This window comes from Notechis scutatus, chromosome 3 (genome assembly GCF_049901735.1).
Source record: "Notechis scutatus isolate UNSWTSFEM ecotype Mainland chromosome 3, rNotScu1.2, whole genome shotgun sequence".
Classification (NCBI taxonomy): Eukaryota; Metazoa; Chordata; class Lepidosauria; order Squamata; family Elapidae; genus Notechis; species Notechis scutatus.
In genome coordinates, this window is record NC_142011.1 from 201229877 (window position 1) to 201245348 (window position 15472).

Consider the following 15472-nt stretch of genomic DNA (forward strand, 5'->3'; position numbering starts at 1 on the left):
ACTGGCCCAAAGTCACCCAGCTAGCTTTCATGCCTAAGGTGGGACTAGAACTCACAGTCTCCTGGTCATTGGCCCAAAGTCATCAGCTGGGTTTTATGCCTAAGGTGGGACTAGAACTCACAGTCTCCTGGTTTCATGCCTGGTGCCTTAACCACTAGATCAAACTCTCAACTTATGAGCAGTCCTAACACATTCGTTTGTCACAGCATCCCCATGGTCACACGATTAAAACTCAGCACTTGGTAACTGGCATGGATTTATAACAGCTGCAGAACATCCCAAGGTCACATGATCACCCTTTGCTACCTTCCCAGCTGGCTTCCAACAAGCAAAGTCAATGGGAAAACCGGATCCATTTAACAACTGCATGATTCCCTTAACTGCAAATGATTCACTTAACAACCAGAGCAGAAAAGGTTGCAACCATGGGTGCAACTCACTTAACAACCACGTTGCTTAGCAACGGAAATTCTGGTCCCAGCTGTAGTCGTAAGTCAAGGGCAACCCGCGGTTTATGACCTCGTGTTTCTGAATGAACCCAGCCCCGTCTCGTTGAACAAACCATCACCAATATGAGAAACCACCATGAAAAGGAACAAGGGCTTAGCACACTCTGTGCCGTTGAGGCCTGAAGTTTCTCTTCCATTTTGTTTGTCCCCCGTTACTTTATTTTTCCTGCTAAAAACCAGCAGCCCAGCTACAAAACATCCATAAAGTTAAATCTTGAATAGAGATTCAATTTGCACCATTCTGGAAAGGCAAGTACAGTTAAGCCAATTAGCTTCATTTCAATGTGATTTAAAACAACCATTGGCTTCGATGCTTCTTTGCGATGCTATTGCAAGTTTCAATAAAAGAACAGATGGGGGGGGAAAACATGCACTGACAGCAATCTCTTATCAGTTTTAATTAGTATTTTGAATGCAGTGAAAGCACTTCATAATGACTGCTTTTAATGGTAGTTAAATGATTAATGCAAATAATTAACTTACACAATTTATGAAAGTGATATGTTAGTTTAATTAATAGCAATTAATTGTTTTAATTGGAAGATCTGGCCCAGATGGGAGAAATATTCATTGTCCAGCAACTTATACATACCAGAGGATAGATCATGTTGAAAAATAACCACTTTGGAATGTCACATTAAATCACCATTTAAGTTAAGTAAGGAGCTTGTGGGCAGATACTCCAGACACCAAAAACAACTTAAACAAAGAAAAGGAGTTGGCAGGATACTGGAGGAGACAGTTTTACTGCATTAAAAAGCATCTCTTCTGTTATTGTTGAAAAGTCCCACTTTTTCAATAAAGACTGCAGTAAGAAAAATCACTAGATTCATATGATCAACAGAATGGGGTTTTAAGACATTTAAGAATCTATAAAGTCTATAAAGTCACAGATAAAGAAAGAGAGAAATGCAAGGTTATAGAACAAGGACAAAGCTGTGGAACATTCTAGATCTGAAAAACATACGTGTGATTTAGAGCACAGGATCTATTGGAAACCTTATTAAAATAGCTGCATCTTTTTCTAGATTTGTACAGTGTTCTCAGCCTGTGCTGGGTAGGCATCCATATATGTTCTCAATCCCATTTATCTTTGGACTCCAGACTGTGGCACAGTTCTAGAAAAAAAGCTGCCAGCTCAGAAACTTTAAAGAGCCAAAATGAATTCCAGCTGTATTGAAAGCAGAGACTGAAATATTAACAGATAACAGATAATCAGAGTTGGAAGGGACCTTGTAAGTCATCTAGTCCAACCCACCCGCCCAAGCGGGAGACCCTGCACCATTTCTGACAAATGGCAGTCCAATTTCTTCTTGAAAGTGTCAAGTGACGGCGCTCCCACAACTTCTGAGGGCAACTCCTGTTCCATTGGTTGATTGTTCTCACTGTCAGAAAATTTCTCCTTATTTCCAAGTTAAATCTCTCCTTGTTCAGTTTCCATCCATTATTCCTTGTCTGGCCTACAGGCACTTTAGAAAATAGCTTGACCCCTTCCTCTCTGTGGCAGCCCCTCAAATATTGGAAGACTGCTATCATGTCTCCCCTGGTCCTTCTCTTCACTAGACTAGCCAAGCCCAGTTCCTGCAACCATTCTTCATATGTTTTAGTCTCCAGTCCCCTAATCATCCTGGTTGTTCTTCTCTGTACTTTTTCTAGAGTCTCAACATCTTTTTTATAATGTGGTGAACAAAACTGGATGCAGTACTCTAGGTGTGGTCTTACTAAGACTTTATAGAGTTGTATTAGTACTTCCCTTGATCTTGATTGTATCCCTCTGTTAATACAATTTAGGATTTCATTAGCTTTTTTGGTGGCTGCTGCACACTGCTGGCTCATATTTAGCTGGTTGTCCACTAAGATGCCAAGATCCCTCTCCCAGTTACTGCTATTGAGCCTGGTTTCACCCAGTCTATATGTGTACTTTTGGTTTTTCTTGCCTAAGGGTATATTCATCACCTTCATTAAAAGAAGCTGAAAGGATTAAAGATGATCTTCAAAGGGCTGGAAGAAATGGAGGAAGTGTTCAGAACAAGTAGATTTTTAATGAAGATGTCAGGGACAAGCATGACTTAGGAGAAGTTTCCAAAACTAGAGAGGCCACCAGGCCCTATGGGGGAAAAAATCTTCAACTCTTCCTCGAGAGTTGAAGAAGAATGTCTCTTGATGTCTCCAAAATTCAGGGAGGAGAGCAATAGAAATAGCACTTATATACCGCTTTAGAGTGCTTTACAGCCCTCTTTAAGCAATTTTACAGAGTCAGCCTATTGCCCCCAACAATCTGGGTCCTCATTTTACCCACCTCGAAAGGATGGAAGGCTGAGTCCAACTTTGAGCCTGGTGGGATTTGAACTGCCAAATTGCAGCTGAGAGACAGCAGAAGTGGCTTGCAGGACTGCACTCTAACTACGGTGCCACCGTGGCTCATGAGGATACATGAAAAGAAGCAGTCATTTCAATAACGCAAGATAAAATCTGGAGGTCTCAAACCCCATAAAATGACAACTGCTACCCACATCTTATGAGTGCCTGTAGGACAAAAACAGTCAGGTGGTATCCCCTGGTGGTCATAGTAACCTCCTTTGAATGGAGTTTGACTGTTTATGACAGAGGTCTCCAGACTTGGCAACTTTAAGACTTGTGGACTTCAACCCCCAGAATTATTCTTCTCTGTGACCGCCCCTCCAATATTGGAAGACTCCTATCATCTCATCTGCTTGAAGGCCTGCTGTTGTGGTTAGCTGGCAGCAGGGGCAGATGGCTGAGGAGAGCTGAGGGGCCAGGCTGAGGGGCCAGGACCATTAGGGAGTGGACTGCTGCCTTCAGAGATTGTGGGGGCTGGCAGCAGTGATGAGGAGGTTCCCGAGGAGCCTGTGCCAAGTACACATGTGTGCAGGACTGCTGGCAGGAAAGAGCAGCTGCTGCAGCACAGGCGACTCGGGAGTAAGGCTGCAAGATAATGGCCCCTCCTTCAAGAAGATAAAAGCCAGCTGTGAATCAGATGTTCTTTGTAGGAAGCAAAAACGTTTTGAAACTCCAGCCTCGTGGACATTGCAGTATCTTAGTTGGTATTTGAAGACTCTTGTGTTGTGAAATATTGCTTATCTGTAATTCTTGGCAGCCTCGCACAGTTTTGGTGAGGCTTGTATTTATCAAAGTTAATTAGTTTGCAGCAGCCTTTTAACTGGGGATTCTATAAGACTCATTAAAAGGTTTCTCTTCCCTTTGGTTCATGTTTGTTTTATTGGAAAAGGGTTTGGGTCAGAACACCTCCCTCCTGGGCTTTGATAATTGTACATCTCATATTTTCCTAAGCTTCTTGAGTTGACTTCCCCTTTTAAGATTTTCCTCCATGGAATTCTTCCCATGAGGAAATTCTTGATATTCCAAGTGGGGAATATCAAGACACACAAATATGGATCACTACTTGGGAAGCAAATCTTTCCAGCTGTCATTTCCCAAATCCAGGTCACACCTGCTTTCATAAGCCACCTTTCAAAGCTGTTTTGATCAGACTCTTCATTATGCACATATTACAGCACAAAGCTCCTTAACATTCAGGAAATGAATATAAAAAAATCTCCAAGATATGTGAGCTTTCCTCTTCTAAAAAGAGGCAGACAGCCAATGTGCAAGGAAATAAGAATTAAATCTTAGTGTTTACCTCAGTGGTGGGATTCAAATTTTTTTACTACTGGTTCTGTGGGCATGGCTTGGTGGGCGTGGTGTGGCTTGGTGGGCATGGCAGGGGAAGGTTACTGCAAAATCCCCATTCCCTCCCCACCTCTGGTTTACGTACATTGTGTACATTACGAACATACCACCTCTGGTTTACGTACATTGTGGGGGAAGGCAACTTTAAAACATGAATGAGACCAATACACTTCTAGAAAAGCTAATCGTTTTGTATCAATGTCATATTTTGGTTTCTCAGACCGGATTCACAAAACTATTGTAAGAGATGTTTGCTGGGAGGATTATCCAGAAATCTTTGTCCTTTTTAGAACCAGGCGTGCTCTTCCAGATGTAATGTTAACAGATCTCAGGGTTGCTGAAGATATGAAGTCTGGCACCACTCAGACAAGACGTTGTCTAGATAACATTTTGATCTGCTGACAAAACCCCTTGTAAATGTATTTGAATTGTAGCAGATGTCATTGGGATGGCTAAAATTACTCTTTTAGTGTGTGGACCTATGAAAGAGAGCTAGTTGGGTTTAGTCGTTAAGGCACCAGGATAGAAACGAGGAGACTGTGAGTTCTAGTTCCACCTTAGCCATGTAAGCCAGCTGGGTGACTTTGGGCCAATCACCAGGAGACTGTGAGTTCTAGTCCCACTTTAGGCATGAAAGCCAGCTGGATGACTTCAGGCCAGTCACTCAATCCAATCCAATCCTCACAGAGTTGTCACAGTGGGGAAAATAGGAGGAGGAAGGTGTATTGGATATGTTTGCCATCTTGAGTTATTGGTAAAAATAATAAAGGGGGATACAAATAAATAAACAATTAAATGAAAACTCACTTTTTTCAGTGGTGGTATAACTTCCAACAGTTGCTAAACAAATGGATATAAGTTGAGGACTACCTGTATGGTTAAAATTTAGTGGCTAGGTTGACAAAATTTAGGAGGAAAAAACCAAGCATACAACTTACTTGTTTAGCATGTTGTGAAAGTCCAGCCACAATTAATCCTCAATGTGTTGAGAAATTAGCAAGCTGAAGTGATGAGAGATTTGTACTTAAATATTCTGGATTTTCCAAGAACTAATCAATTCAGTACTTTACACAAAAAAGTGGGACATAAATTTTGAAATATGCACATGCAGAAAAAATGTTTAACAGATTAACAGAGTTGCAAGGAACCTTGTAGATCATCTAGTCCAACTCCCCACCCAAGCAGGAGATCCTGCCTTCTCTTCACTAGACTAGCCATGCCCAGTAACTGTTCTTCATATGTTTTAGTCTCAAGTCCCCTAATCATCCTGGTTGCTCTTCTCTGCACGTTTTTCTAGAGCCTCAGCATCTTTTATAGCGTAATGACCAAAACTGGATGCAGTACTCTAGGTCAAGGGTCGCTAACCTTTTGGTTCTCAGGGACCACCAAATTTTAAATCCTGGGGACCACTAACATGAATTTTGACTGACGGTGGCTTGTTGACGTTTGTGGGAGAGGGGGAGAGAGAGAGAGGTTAGATCAGATCTCTCTCTCTCTCTCTCTCTCTCTCTCTCACACACACACACACACACACACACACACACACACACACACTTACACCCAGACACAGAGGCAGGGGTGGGAATCAAATTTCTTAACAACCGGTTCTTGGGTGTGGCCTACTTTGTGGGTGTGGCTTGCTGGTCATGTGACTGGCAGGGCATGACTTGTATGTAAATATTACAAATATTGATGTAAATATTGATTTTTTTTTATAAAAAAGAGCAACTTTTACCCAAAATCAGGCAAAACAGACAGGCAGATTGAGTTGCTCACAGAATCACAGATTCTCGAGGAGTTTCCGGTTTGTCGGCTTCGCGGCGGTAGGGATTCGCGAAGCTGCGCGATCCCTGCCGCGCTAGCCGTTTTGGGGCTCCGACCCGGACGGGTGCGGAGCAAGGCTGCCCTGCAGGGGTAGCTGAAGGTAAGGGGATCCGGAGGAAGGGTCTGGGGTGTTGCAGACCCCTCCCTAGCCGGCAGAACCCCTTTTACCAGGGACGGTGCAGCGGCGGTCCGTAATGGCCGCCACAAAGAAGTCGGCAGCCGGGCAAGTATGCGCAGGAGGAAGAAGAGAAAGTTATTGAAAGTGAAAGTTCTTCTTGGTCGACCCAGGGCTTTGAGATTTATCTAATTTAATTCCTGGAAAAGATGGTTTTTTGATGATTTTTCCACAAAGAGAAAAAAAGCGGCTATTTTGAGGTGCTGAAAGAAAGTTTACTCTCCCTCCGACGGAATTAAGCCGGAAGGGAGAGGATAAAGAAAATATATAAATTTGGATCTTGTTGGAGGAGATGCCTTGAAGATTTGAGGACAGAAATATAATTTTAATAAGGCTTTAAAATATAGATTTGGACTCTTTTTTTTATTTGTTTGATACCACCCCTGGAAGAGGAAGGGGAATTTTGGCTTGCTTGGATTTATAGAGGATTGTGGATTTTGGGATTGTTTTACCTTTCTCTCGGAATATTTGGTTGGTGTAAGAAGAAAGAGGAAGAAAGAAAAAAAAAGATTTATTTATAATGGCTTTCCCTTTTGAAGACCTGAGGGATGAATATGAGCAAACAAAAGCAGCCTGCAAAGATGGTATGGAAAAAGCTTTTCTATTTCTAGAAATGGCGCTGGTCAATTACCAACAGACAATGGAACAGATGGAAACAGAAGTTGTTCCAGAAGAACAACAACAAGGAAAAGACGAAGACGCCATCTTTATTGAATCCCAAAACTTATCTAAGGAAGAAGGAAGGAAGAGAGCAAGGAAAATGAAGGACTTAAGATCTAAAAAAACATTTGAGAAAGAGAAAAATATGATGCAAAGTAAATATAATGATAGCAAACAAGAGAAAAAGGGAACACAACAGAGAAGGGATCCCAGCAAGGCAGAGGTTAGAAGAAGAAGGGGGGGTAGGAAGATTTGGTGGGGGAAGAAAGAAAGGGGAAAGGCGGAGAAAAGCCTCAAAGTTTTAAAATTGGATGGGAGAAGAGGAATTTTTTTTTAGGGACAAAGGATGAAATATAAACTTCTGTAAGAAAGATTCTGCTAGGTACAGAAGAGGGTATTGTAACATTTATATTTGAAATAGTAAATTAGAATGGTTTAAGATTTAATAAGAAATTAAAATGTTGAAGTTTTTAATAATGATTGATTTTTAAAATGTAATAAAATATTGAAGGAAAGGAGGATACAATGTATTTAAACATTTTTGGTGGATAGAATGTACCAAGCAGAACCGAATTGGGTATTTGTTATGTTGAATGTTAATTTTACTAACTTAGGGGAGGATAGAAAGGCATCATACTCTGATTAGTGATTTCAGGAGAAATTCTTTTATTATAAGAAGAGATAGAGGGATAATGAATGGGCAAAAGATATAAATATAATGATTTAATTAAGATGGATTAAATAAGATAGAATTGTGAAGAGTGATATGCGCTGCCCATGCAAAGAGAGGTAACTGGGGCCAAGGTACTTTACTAAAAGATTTTTATGTTTGTTTGTGTTTGTTTGTGTTTTATGAGAATATTGGGGAAATTTTTGTAGAAAGACAGGAAAAGATTTAAATATGTAATGATTTGTTTGTTGTTGAAATTTTTAATAAAACTTGTTTTGTTTTGTTTTTTAAAAAAAAAAAGAATCACAGATTCTCTTAGAGATCTATCTTTGTGCCATCGTCTACCTGACTTTGTCACATAAAATTTGCTTGCAAGCAAACTCACAAAATTAACTCACAACACACCATGTACATAAATATTGAATTTTTTATTAAAAAAAGAGCAACTTTTACCCAAAATCAGGCAAAGCAGGTAGGCAAACTGAGTTGCTCACAGAATCACAGATTAATTTAGAGATCTATGATTCTTCAGTTGGCTACCTGAATGTGTCACATAAAATTTGCTAGCAAGCAAACTCACAAAATTAACTCATGGGATGGGAGATGCAGTTCCAATCCACTAGATTAGCCAAGGTTGCTTTAAAACACACCTTAAATAGGCAAGGATATCTCTAAAGTGAGAAAAGTTGCCCACAGAGCTCTGTTCTGTTACATAAGTAAAAACCATTTGGAACAATTCCCTAAAAAGGCGACACATTCATCTTTATTTATCTGCTGGCAAAATCACAAATTGCCAACGGATAAATAAAGATGAATGCACTGCCTTTTTAGGGAATCATTCCAAACAGTTCTTAAATACTGGAATTCTTTTCCCCACTTTCTTTATGTGTGTGATTGCATTCATCACACAAAAAGAAGGAACTTATGTTAAGTGTGTTATTTAGGAGTTCATAAATAATGTATGGCATGAACTTACAGAGTTGGAAGGGACCTTGGCTCCCTTCCATGGGCTTATACCATTTCAGACAATGGCTGTCCAGTCTCTTTTGAAAGTGATGCAGCACCCACAACTTCTGAAGGCAAGCTGTTCCATCGGATTGCTCTCACTGTTTGGAAAGTTCTCCTTAGTTCTAGGGTGCTTCTCTCCTTGGTTAGTTTCCAACCATTGTTTCTCATCTTGCTATTTGGTGCTTTGGGAAATAGTTGGACTTTCTTGTTTTTGTAGGAGTCCCTTAAATATTGAAACAGTGCTGTCATGTCACTCCTAGTCCTTCTTTTCTTTAGACTAGTCATACCCAATTCCAGAAACCATTCTTCTTATGTTTCAGTCTCCAGGCCTTTATAAGATAATTAAGGCCCTTAGAACTTGAGAATTAAGGCCCTTAGAACTTGGGGAATATTCTTTGGCCTCTTTGAAATCAGGGAAATGATTTCCAGTTCCTACCAGGGATTACTTAACGTGTTGAAAAATACTTTTCTTTTTCTCCCCCATCTCTCTTACCATTGTTCAGTCTCGGGAAAAGAGACAAGATGATTATTCCATTCTATTGACTGTCAATGTCGTCATCCTCTTTTTGAGAGGTTTTCTTTCTTTTATTTTTAAGCCCCCTACTATTTTCTATTTGTATGTTCAGAACAAATACCAATGGCTTTGTCCAAAGTTCTAAAAGGTTTTTTAAAGGTGATGACAAAGGGAAAAGGCACTTGTATTGTTTTGCATTATGTCTTCAAGAGAGGAGGAGGAGTTCTTTAAAAAATAAACAAAAACAATCCACAGAATCACAGAACATAGAAGAAATGTCAGGCTTTAGAATAATAACAAAGTTGTCCCCTCTTAGATGTCTGATAAATACAAAACAAAACAAATAAATTTCCAAGATGTCTGGGCCTAGGCACTTCAGCTAGCCTTCAAGTTTCATAATGGCTGCCTACCTAGTCCTTCTCTATTTATTTAGAACATTTATTTAGAGTGTCACCCACTTCTTTAATGGTTCTTGGTGCCTGCAAGGTACAATAAAAAACAGTCATAAAAAACAATGTTAAAAAACACAATGATAGAGAACACAAACACTAAAGCCAGTAGCGTTAAACCAAAAAAAAAAAAAATTGGGAATATATATATAGATATATATATTTTCACGGGTACAGGTATGTAGGTCTAGGTGTTCGGGTCTTTTCCTGTGTAAGATTAGGAGTATCTTGGCGACATTTCGGCGAGGTCCCACTCGCCATCCTCAAGCTGGTGCTTTCGGTTTCGTGCCAGTGCAAGCAGTGTGTGATCAGAGCTGCCGTCTCTCTATAAATACTGGGGGGGGGGGGGGGGGCTGGTGTGCTGGGCTGGTTGGCTGCGTTGCTGCCTCTTGATTGGTTGATGGAGTTGATGTTGGTATAATGGGCTGTGTGATGGCCTTGTGAGTTTTGTTGTGGAGATATCCTGGAACTTGTGTTGTAATCTCTTGGGTCGTTTGTTTTGTAGTGATCTTTTTTCCATTAGCCTCCCATGTTTTAACGGCTTGGGTAATGGATTGTGTGATGGCCTTGCAAGTTCTTTTGTTGTGGTATCCTGGGTCCTGCGTTGTGATCTCCTGGGTCGTTTGTGTTTTGATCTCTTTTCCATTAGCCTCCTGTGTTGTACGGCTTGGGTAATGGGTTGTGTGATGACCTTGTGAGTTTTATTGCTGTGGTATCCTTGGTCTTGTGCTATGATTTCCTGGGTCGTTTGCTGTGTTGCAACTTCTTGAGTTTTTGTGGTGTAATTTCTTGAGTTTTCTGATGTGGTATCCTGAGCGGTTGGCTGTGATGTAGCATTCTGGGTTTTGGTCTGGCTTCGAGTTTGGGGTCTGGGTCTGTGTTCTTGGTGTGTGTCAGCTTGTTTGGTTTTGGGGTTGGGGGGCGCGACAGCTGGTCGCATGCATATATGCATGCATGCTAAGGAGTAGTTATAATCCCCCTCCCCACCTGAAAAGAAATCTGTTCCAAATACAAAACACAAGTAGAGGAGTGGAGTTCCATTTCAGTTTTAGTTTCACAGCACTAAGCAGCTTTAGTACAGAACAATTCAGCTAAGCCACGCCCAGGCTCCTTGCTGTCTCCTTCTTACTCACACAGCAAATACTCTTTCAGTTTCCATGTTTCAACAGCCCTCAACTCTCTCACACACTGACAGGACACTAGTCAAAATGAATACCAATGGATGCTGGTAGGCAGAGGCACAATTCCCCTCCCCCTTATTTTCCTCCCCCAAAACTAAGCCCGATCACATAGTTTCATAGCGAAACACGGGTATAAAGCTAGTAAATATATATTTGAGTCCTGTCCTAAATTTTAGCAAGGTAGGGGCTGGTTTCAGCTCCAGCAGAATTTTATCCCACTCTATGGGATGTGTTACCAAGAAAGCCAGATTGGTAGTTGATATCAAATACATCTGTAGGGAATCCATGTATTTATAATCTGTCAACTGGCCAGTTGGCAAATCCAGAAAAAGGAACTCCTGTGACATTATTTTTACCAAGACCATAAACTTTACTGAATAAACCACATTGGCACAGAAGAAGAGAAACCAGTTCTGGGTTTACCCCTGCAAAAGCAAGCATAGTTAATTCCTCCTTTTCCCTATGGGCCACCCACAGGCCAAAACATCCACTAATCACACATGTTCATTTTGTTATGGGAAACAGTCTGCAATGCCGGGGCATCTGCTCGGTGTGTCCTTGGGATGCCAGTGATGTCCCACAGTGCTGATGGATGCTTGAATACCAGTCTCCCTCTCTTGCATTCCAACCACTCCACTCTCAGTTATCCTCAGGCTAAGAGTGAAGAAGAAATGTAGATGAAAGTGTGAATCAGTCCTGACGCAATCCCTACTGACAACTTGTACACCAGATGGAACCATAAGCAACTTCTGCTAGCCCTTTATGACCCCACCAAATTTTAAATCAAAGTGTAATTTAAGAGACTACAGCCAGAATTCCTGCAGAACATTTTCTTCTTCTCCGGTGTTGCTTAAGAAAATGATTTATTGTGTTTTGGCCATCATTGGACTTGGAAACTAAACTTCTAAAGATGAGATAATATGGGTGTCTTCTTTCATGCTGATATAAGACAGTGTCCCTTGGGTCTTGCCTAAATCCTGGTCTCAGCTCCACCACGTACACCAGATCAGGAGAGTCTAGGACAACTCAGCACAGCCATCTTGATATGGCCAACTCGTCATGGCCAACTCACCCCAGTCAACTTGCTGTGGCCAACTCACCGTGGGACAAGAGTTACACTAGTATCGAAAAAATGGTGGAACAGAATCAAAGAGAATCAGAATCAACAGAAAGGATGCCAAAGGAGGGACAAAATGAAATGTGAATGAGAAAAATCAAAATATGTTTTAATGATTTAAAATAATTAAATTAGTTTGTTGAATTGTCCTGCGGCAAGCTGTCCCATGGTGAGTTGGCAGTGGGAAGTTGGCTGTGGGAAATTGGCTATGGTGAGATGTCCCATTCCAAACCAGGAAACCAACTACATAGAAGGGCCAAAACTATTGTCATTAAGATTGCCTATTACAACAGAACCTTGCATGTCTGATTATGCTATTCCTTCTCCTCTTCCTATGCTCCTGTGAATTGGGAAGGTGTCTGCCTGAGTTGAATGTTTTCCGATGCTGATTACAGATACGTTTCACCTCTTGTTGCTTTGGTAACAGAGCTTAGATATCTCCATTAGTCTCTGCATCTGGTGACTACATAGACACATCCATGTACAGAAGCAATTTGCTAATCCCTTCTTCCAAGATGTTTCTTCAACTTCCCAGCTGAGCCTACAGCTTTGGGATTTCTGATAGTCTCCCATCTAAGTGTTAATCATTTCTAATCCCATTAAGATTTTTCAAGATCAGTCAAGATTAGCTAAATGGATTTATCCTGCTTGACAGTGCTTATCTGTGTGCCTTTTCATTAATTGCTCAACAAAAGCTGGAAGATATATCTAACGGAGACATGCTTATAAACGTATGTATGTATGTAATGTTTTACCTTTCCTATAGACTGACACACTCTAGCTAGACTCCTGGAAGTTTATAGCATTTCCTGTAGGAGGACGAGGGACAGAACCTGGGGGTGGAGTTAAAAGAGGTGGAGTTAAAAGAGGTATCAACCTAGAATCTCTACATAGTCACAAGCGAAAATAAATGCAATGCCTCTTGAATTCTGTTGATCCTTATCTAACTCCAAGTAGGTGCTAACTGAGAAGGTTCCTGTGTTTAAACTGGATCTTCATTAAATTTGTGGTGATGGTTTTTCCTTATCCTCACAAGGTTTGCAGAACTTTTATTGAGACACTGGGAATTATTATATAGTCATTAGACCAGTGTTTCTCAACTTAGGGACTTTAAGATGTGTGGACTTCAACCCCAAGAATTCCTCAGCCAGCTATGCTAAGATAGAGAGCTATAGTGGCTGTAGAATTCTGAGAGGTGACGTCTTCACATCTTGCCTGGTTTGAGAAACGCTGCATTCGACTGAATATGTAAGTAGACGTTCTAAGAAATGTGAACGCAGAGCAAAAGAGAGACTTGCATGGTGATGAGCTCAACGTGACAGCAGAGGTTGGCCAGAATTGTAGGCCTACAGAAGAAAGCACTTTGACAGATGAGCTTCAGAAAAGACAGCCTACACATTACCTACACACTTCAAAGACAACCTGCTGGTAATGGCTCAATAGGAATTACTTAATAGATGGAAGCAAAGGAGATAAGGTGAGTTGAGTTTACTAAAGGTTGCAGATGTCATATAAAAGGAACCAAGCAGAGTAATTAGGGCCCTGACAGCAGCTTTTCAGACCACTGGGAACCTCATCTTCATTGCCTTTGAGAGTTTCCAGAAATAAAGTGTATGTGCCAGTTCTCTTCAATGCAGTGGTTTTCTTGTGATGGCTCTTTTACTGCAGCTCACCTGACCTTCTCTTGCTTGAAATAACTGGTTTTATATATATTTGTTGGGTTTTCCTTTTAATTGTCCTGTGCTTTTATGAGATGAGTGGCCATATGAATTAGACAGATATAGATAGATAGATAGATAGATAGATAGATAGATAGATAGACAGACGATTATAATATATAGCAATAAGAACAGCACTTATATACAGCTTCATAGTGCTTTATAGCCCTGTCTAAACGGTTTACAGAGTCAGCCTATTTCCCCCACCAATTTGAGTCCTCATTTTACCCACCTCAGAAGGATGGCATTCTGAGTCAACCTTAAACCAGTCAGGATCAAACTACTGGTAGTTGGCCCAGTTAGCCTGCAATACTGCATTCTAACCACCGTGCCACCGTGGCAAGACAGGTGATAGATTAGATTAGATTAGATTAGATTAGATTAGATTAGATTAGATTAGATTAAATTAGATTAGATTGGGTTGGGTTGGGTTGGGTTAGGTTAGGTTAGATAGAAAGAGAGATAGATAGATGATAGACAGACAGACAGACAGACAGACAGACAGACGATGATAGATGATAGATGATAGATGATAGATGATAGATGATAGATGATAGATGATAGATGATAGATGATAGATGATAGATGATAGATAGATTGATTGATTGATAGATCATATATGATAGATAGACTTTAGCCAGATAGACGGATAGATGGATAGACACACGGACAGATCAACTGTTTATTTTTGGGCAAACTGTTAAAGGAACATCCACACCAGACTGTTTCATCCCTATGTAATTGTTACAGCTTTCTGCCTAAGCCCCTTAGGGACCATGATTCTTTCAAGGGACACCAACGAAGGTTGTCTCAACATCCTCATAATTCTAGGTTCCTTGGATTCCCAGGAGAATGCAGTGGGCGTGCAGACTTTCCCAAAATGGCTTGCTCCCAGCTCCAGCAAGCTGTTCCACATCTGTTTCAGTAGCACAGCAGCTGCTAACTTCTGAGGACGCTCTGGAAAAAAAACAACAAAACAGGTATTCACCGCTATTGCTAAACCCTGTCATAATCTTTATCTCTCTATCTTTTAAATAATAATAATAATAATAATAATAATAATAATAATAATAATAATAATAATAATAATATACAGGCCTGCCATGTACTGAAAAGTCTCTGCCTGCCGCAATAAATTTAAGCGGCACAACTTCAGTCTTCATGGATTAATGGATACTTCGAGGGATGACAATTTAGACAATGATGCCCTGCCTCTTTATAGTTGCCTGTAGTTCCACTGAGATGCAAGACCACCTGGAATTTCCAGGCACCAGGACTATAAACTGAAAGTCTGAAGTGAGAAAAAGAAACATCTTTAAAAATTCAGTGTGGAACAATTTCTATATTGTTGTTATGAATACGATATGCCATGAAGTCACCAGCAAATATGCATGATTTAAAAGATTTGAACATCTTTAAAGAGTCACATTCAGTGATATAGATGACTCTTTAAATTTGACCAATAAATAAATTAAATTAAAGAAACTTACAAGAACACCTTGGAAGAATGCAGTAGCAAATCACTTTTATACTCCATCTAAGAAAATTGCATGGTCTTCAACAGGAGTCTATATTAATTCAAGTCAATGTTATCTTTAGAGATACTTGCTTTAAAAACTTATCTCAAAGACCTGAAGAATATCACTGGATGGAATGGATTCTTCTCCTTCTTTCTTCTGCTTCCTCCTCCTCCTCCTCCTCCTCCTCCTCCTCCTCCTCCTCCTCCCACCAATGAAGATTTTGCCTAAATTATTCCATTAACCATGTTTCTTAAATGTTAATTGCACAAAAGTTCTTGCTGAAATGAACAATAACATTTTGTGATAGCTGGAGGTTACGATCTATAGTCTATAACATACATGCCTTGGAATGAGATGGCAAGTTTAGCGAAGTCACTGAAAGAAGGAGATGTTTGATATATGCATATTATCCTAGT

At 40.4% G+C, this 15472-nt stretch overlaps 1 long non-coding RNA gene across 1 annotated transcript in view; it reads left to right on the forward strand.

The window, feature by feature from the left end:
• Nucleotides 1–15472, forward strand: part of LOC148131557 (uncharacterized) — a 40532-nt gene that overhangs the window by 13710 nt on the left and 11350 nt on the right. Inside the window, exon 2 of the long non-coding RNA XR_015748397.1 lies at nt 14368–14516. This is a non-coding gene — a long non-coding RNA (uncharacterized LOC148131557). The remainder of the gene's footprint in view (nt 1–14367; nt 14517–15472) is intronic.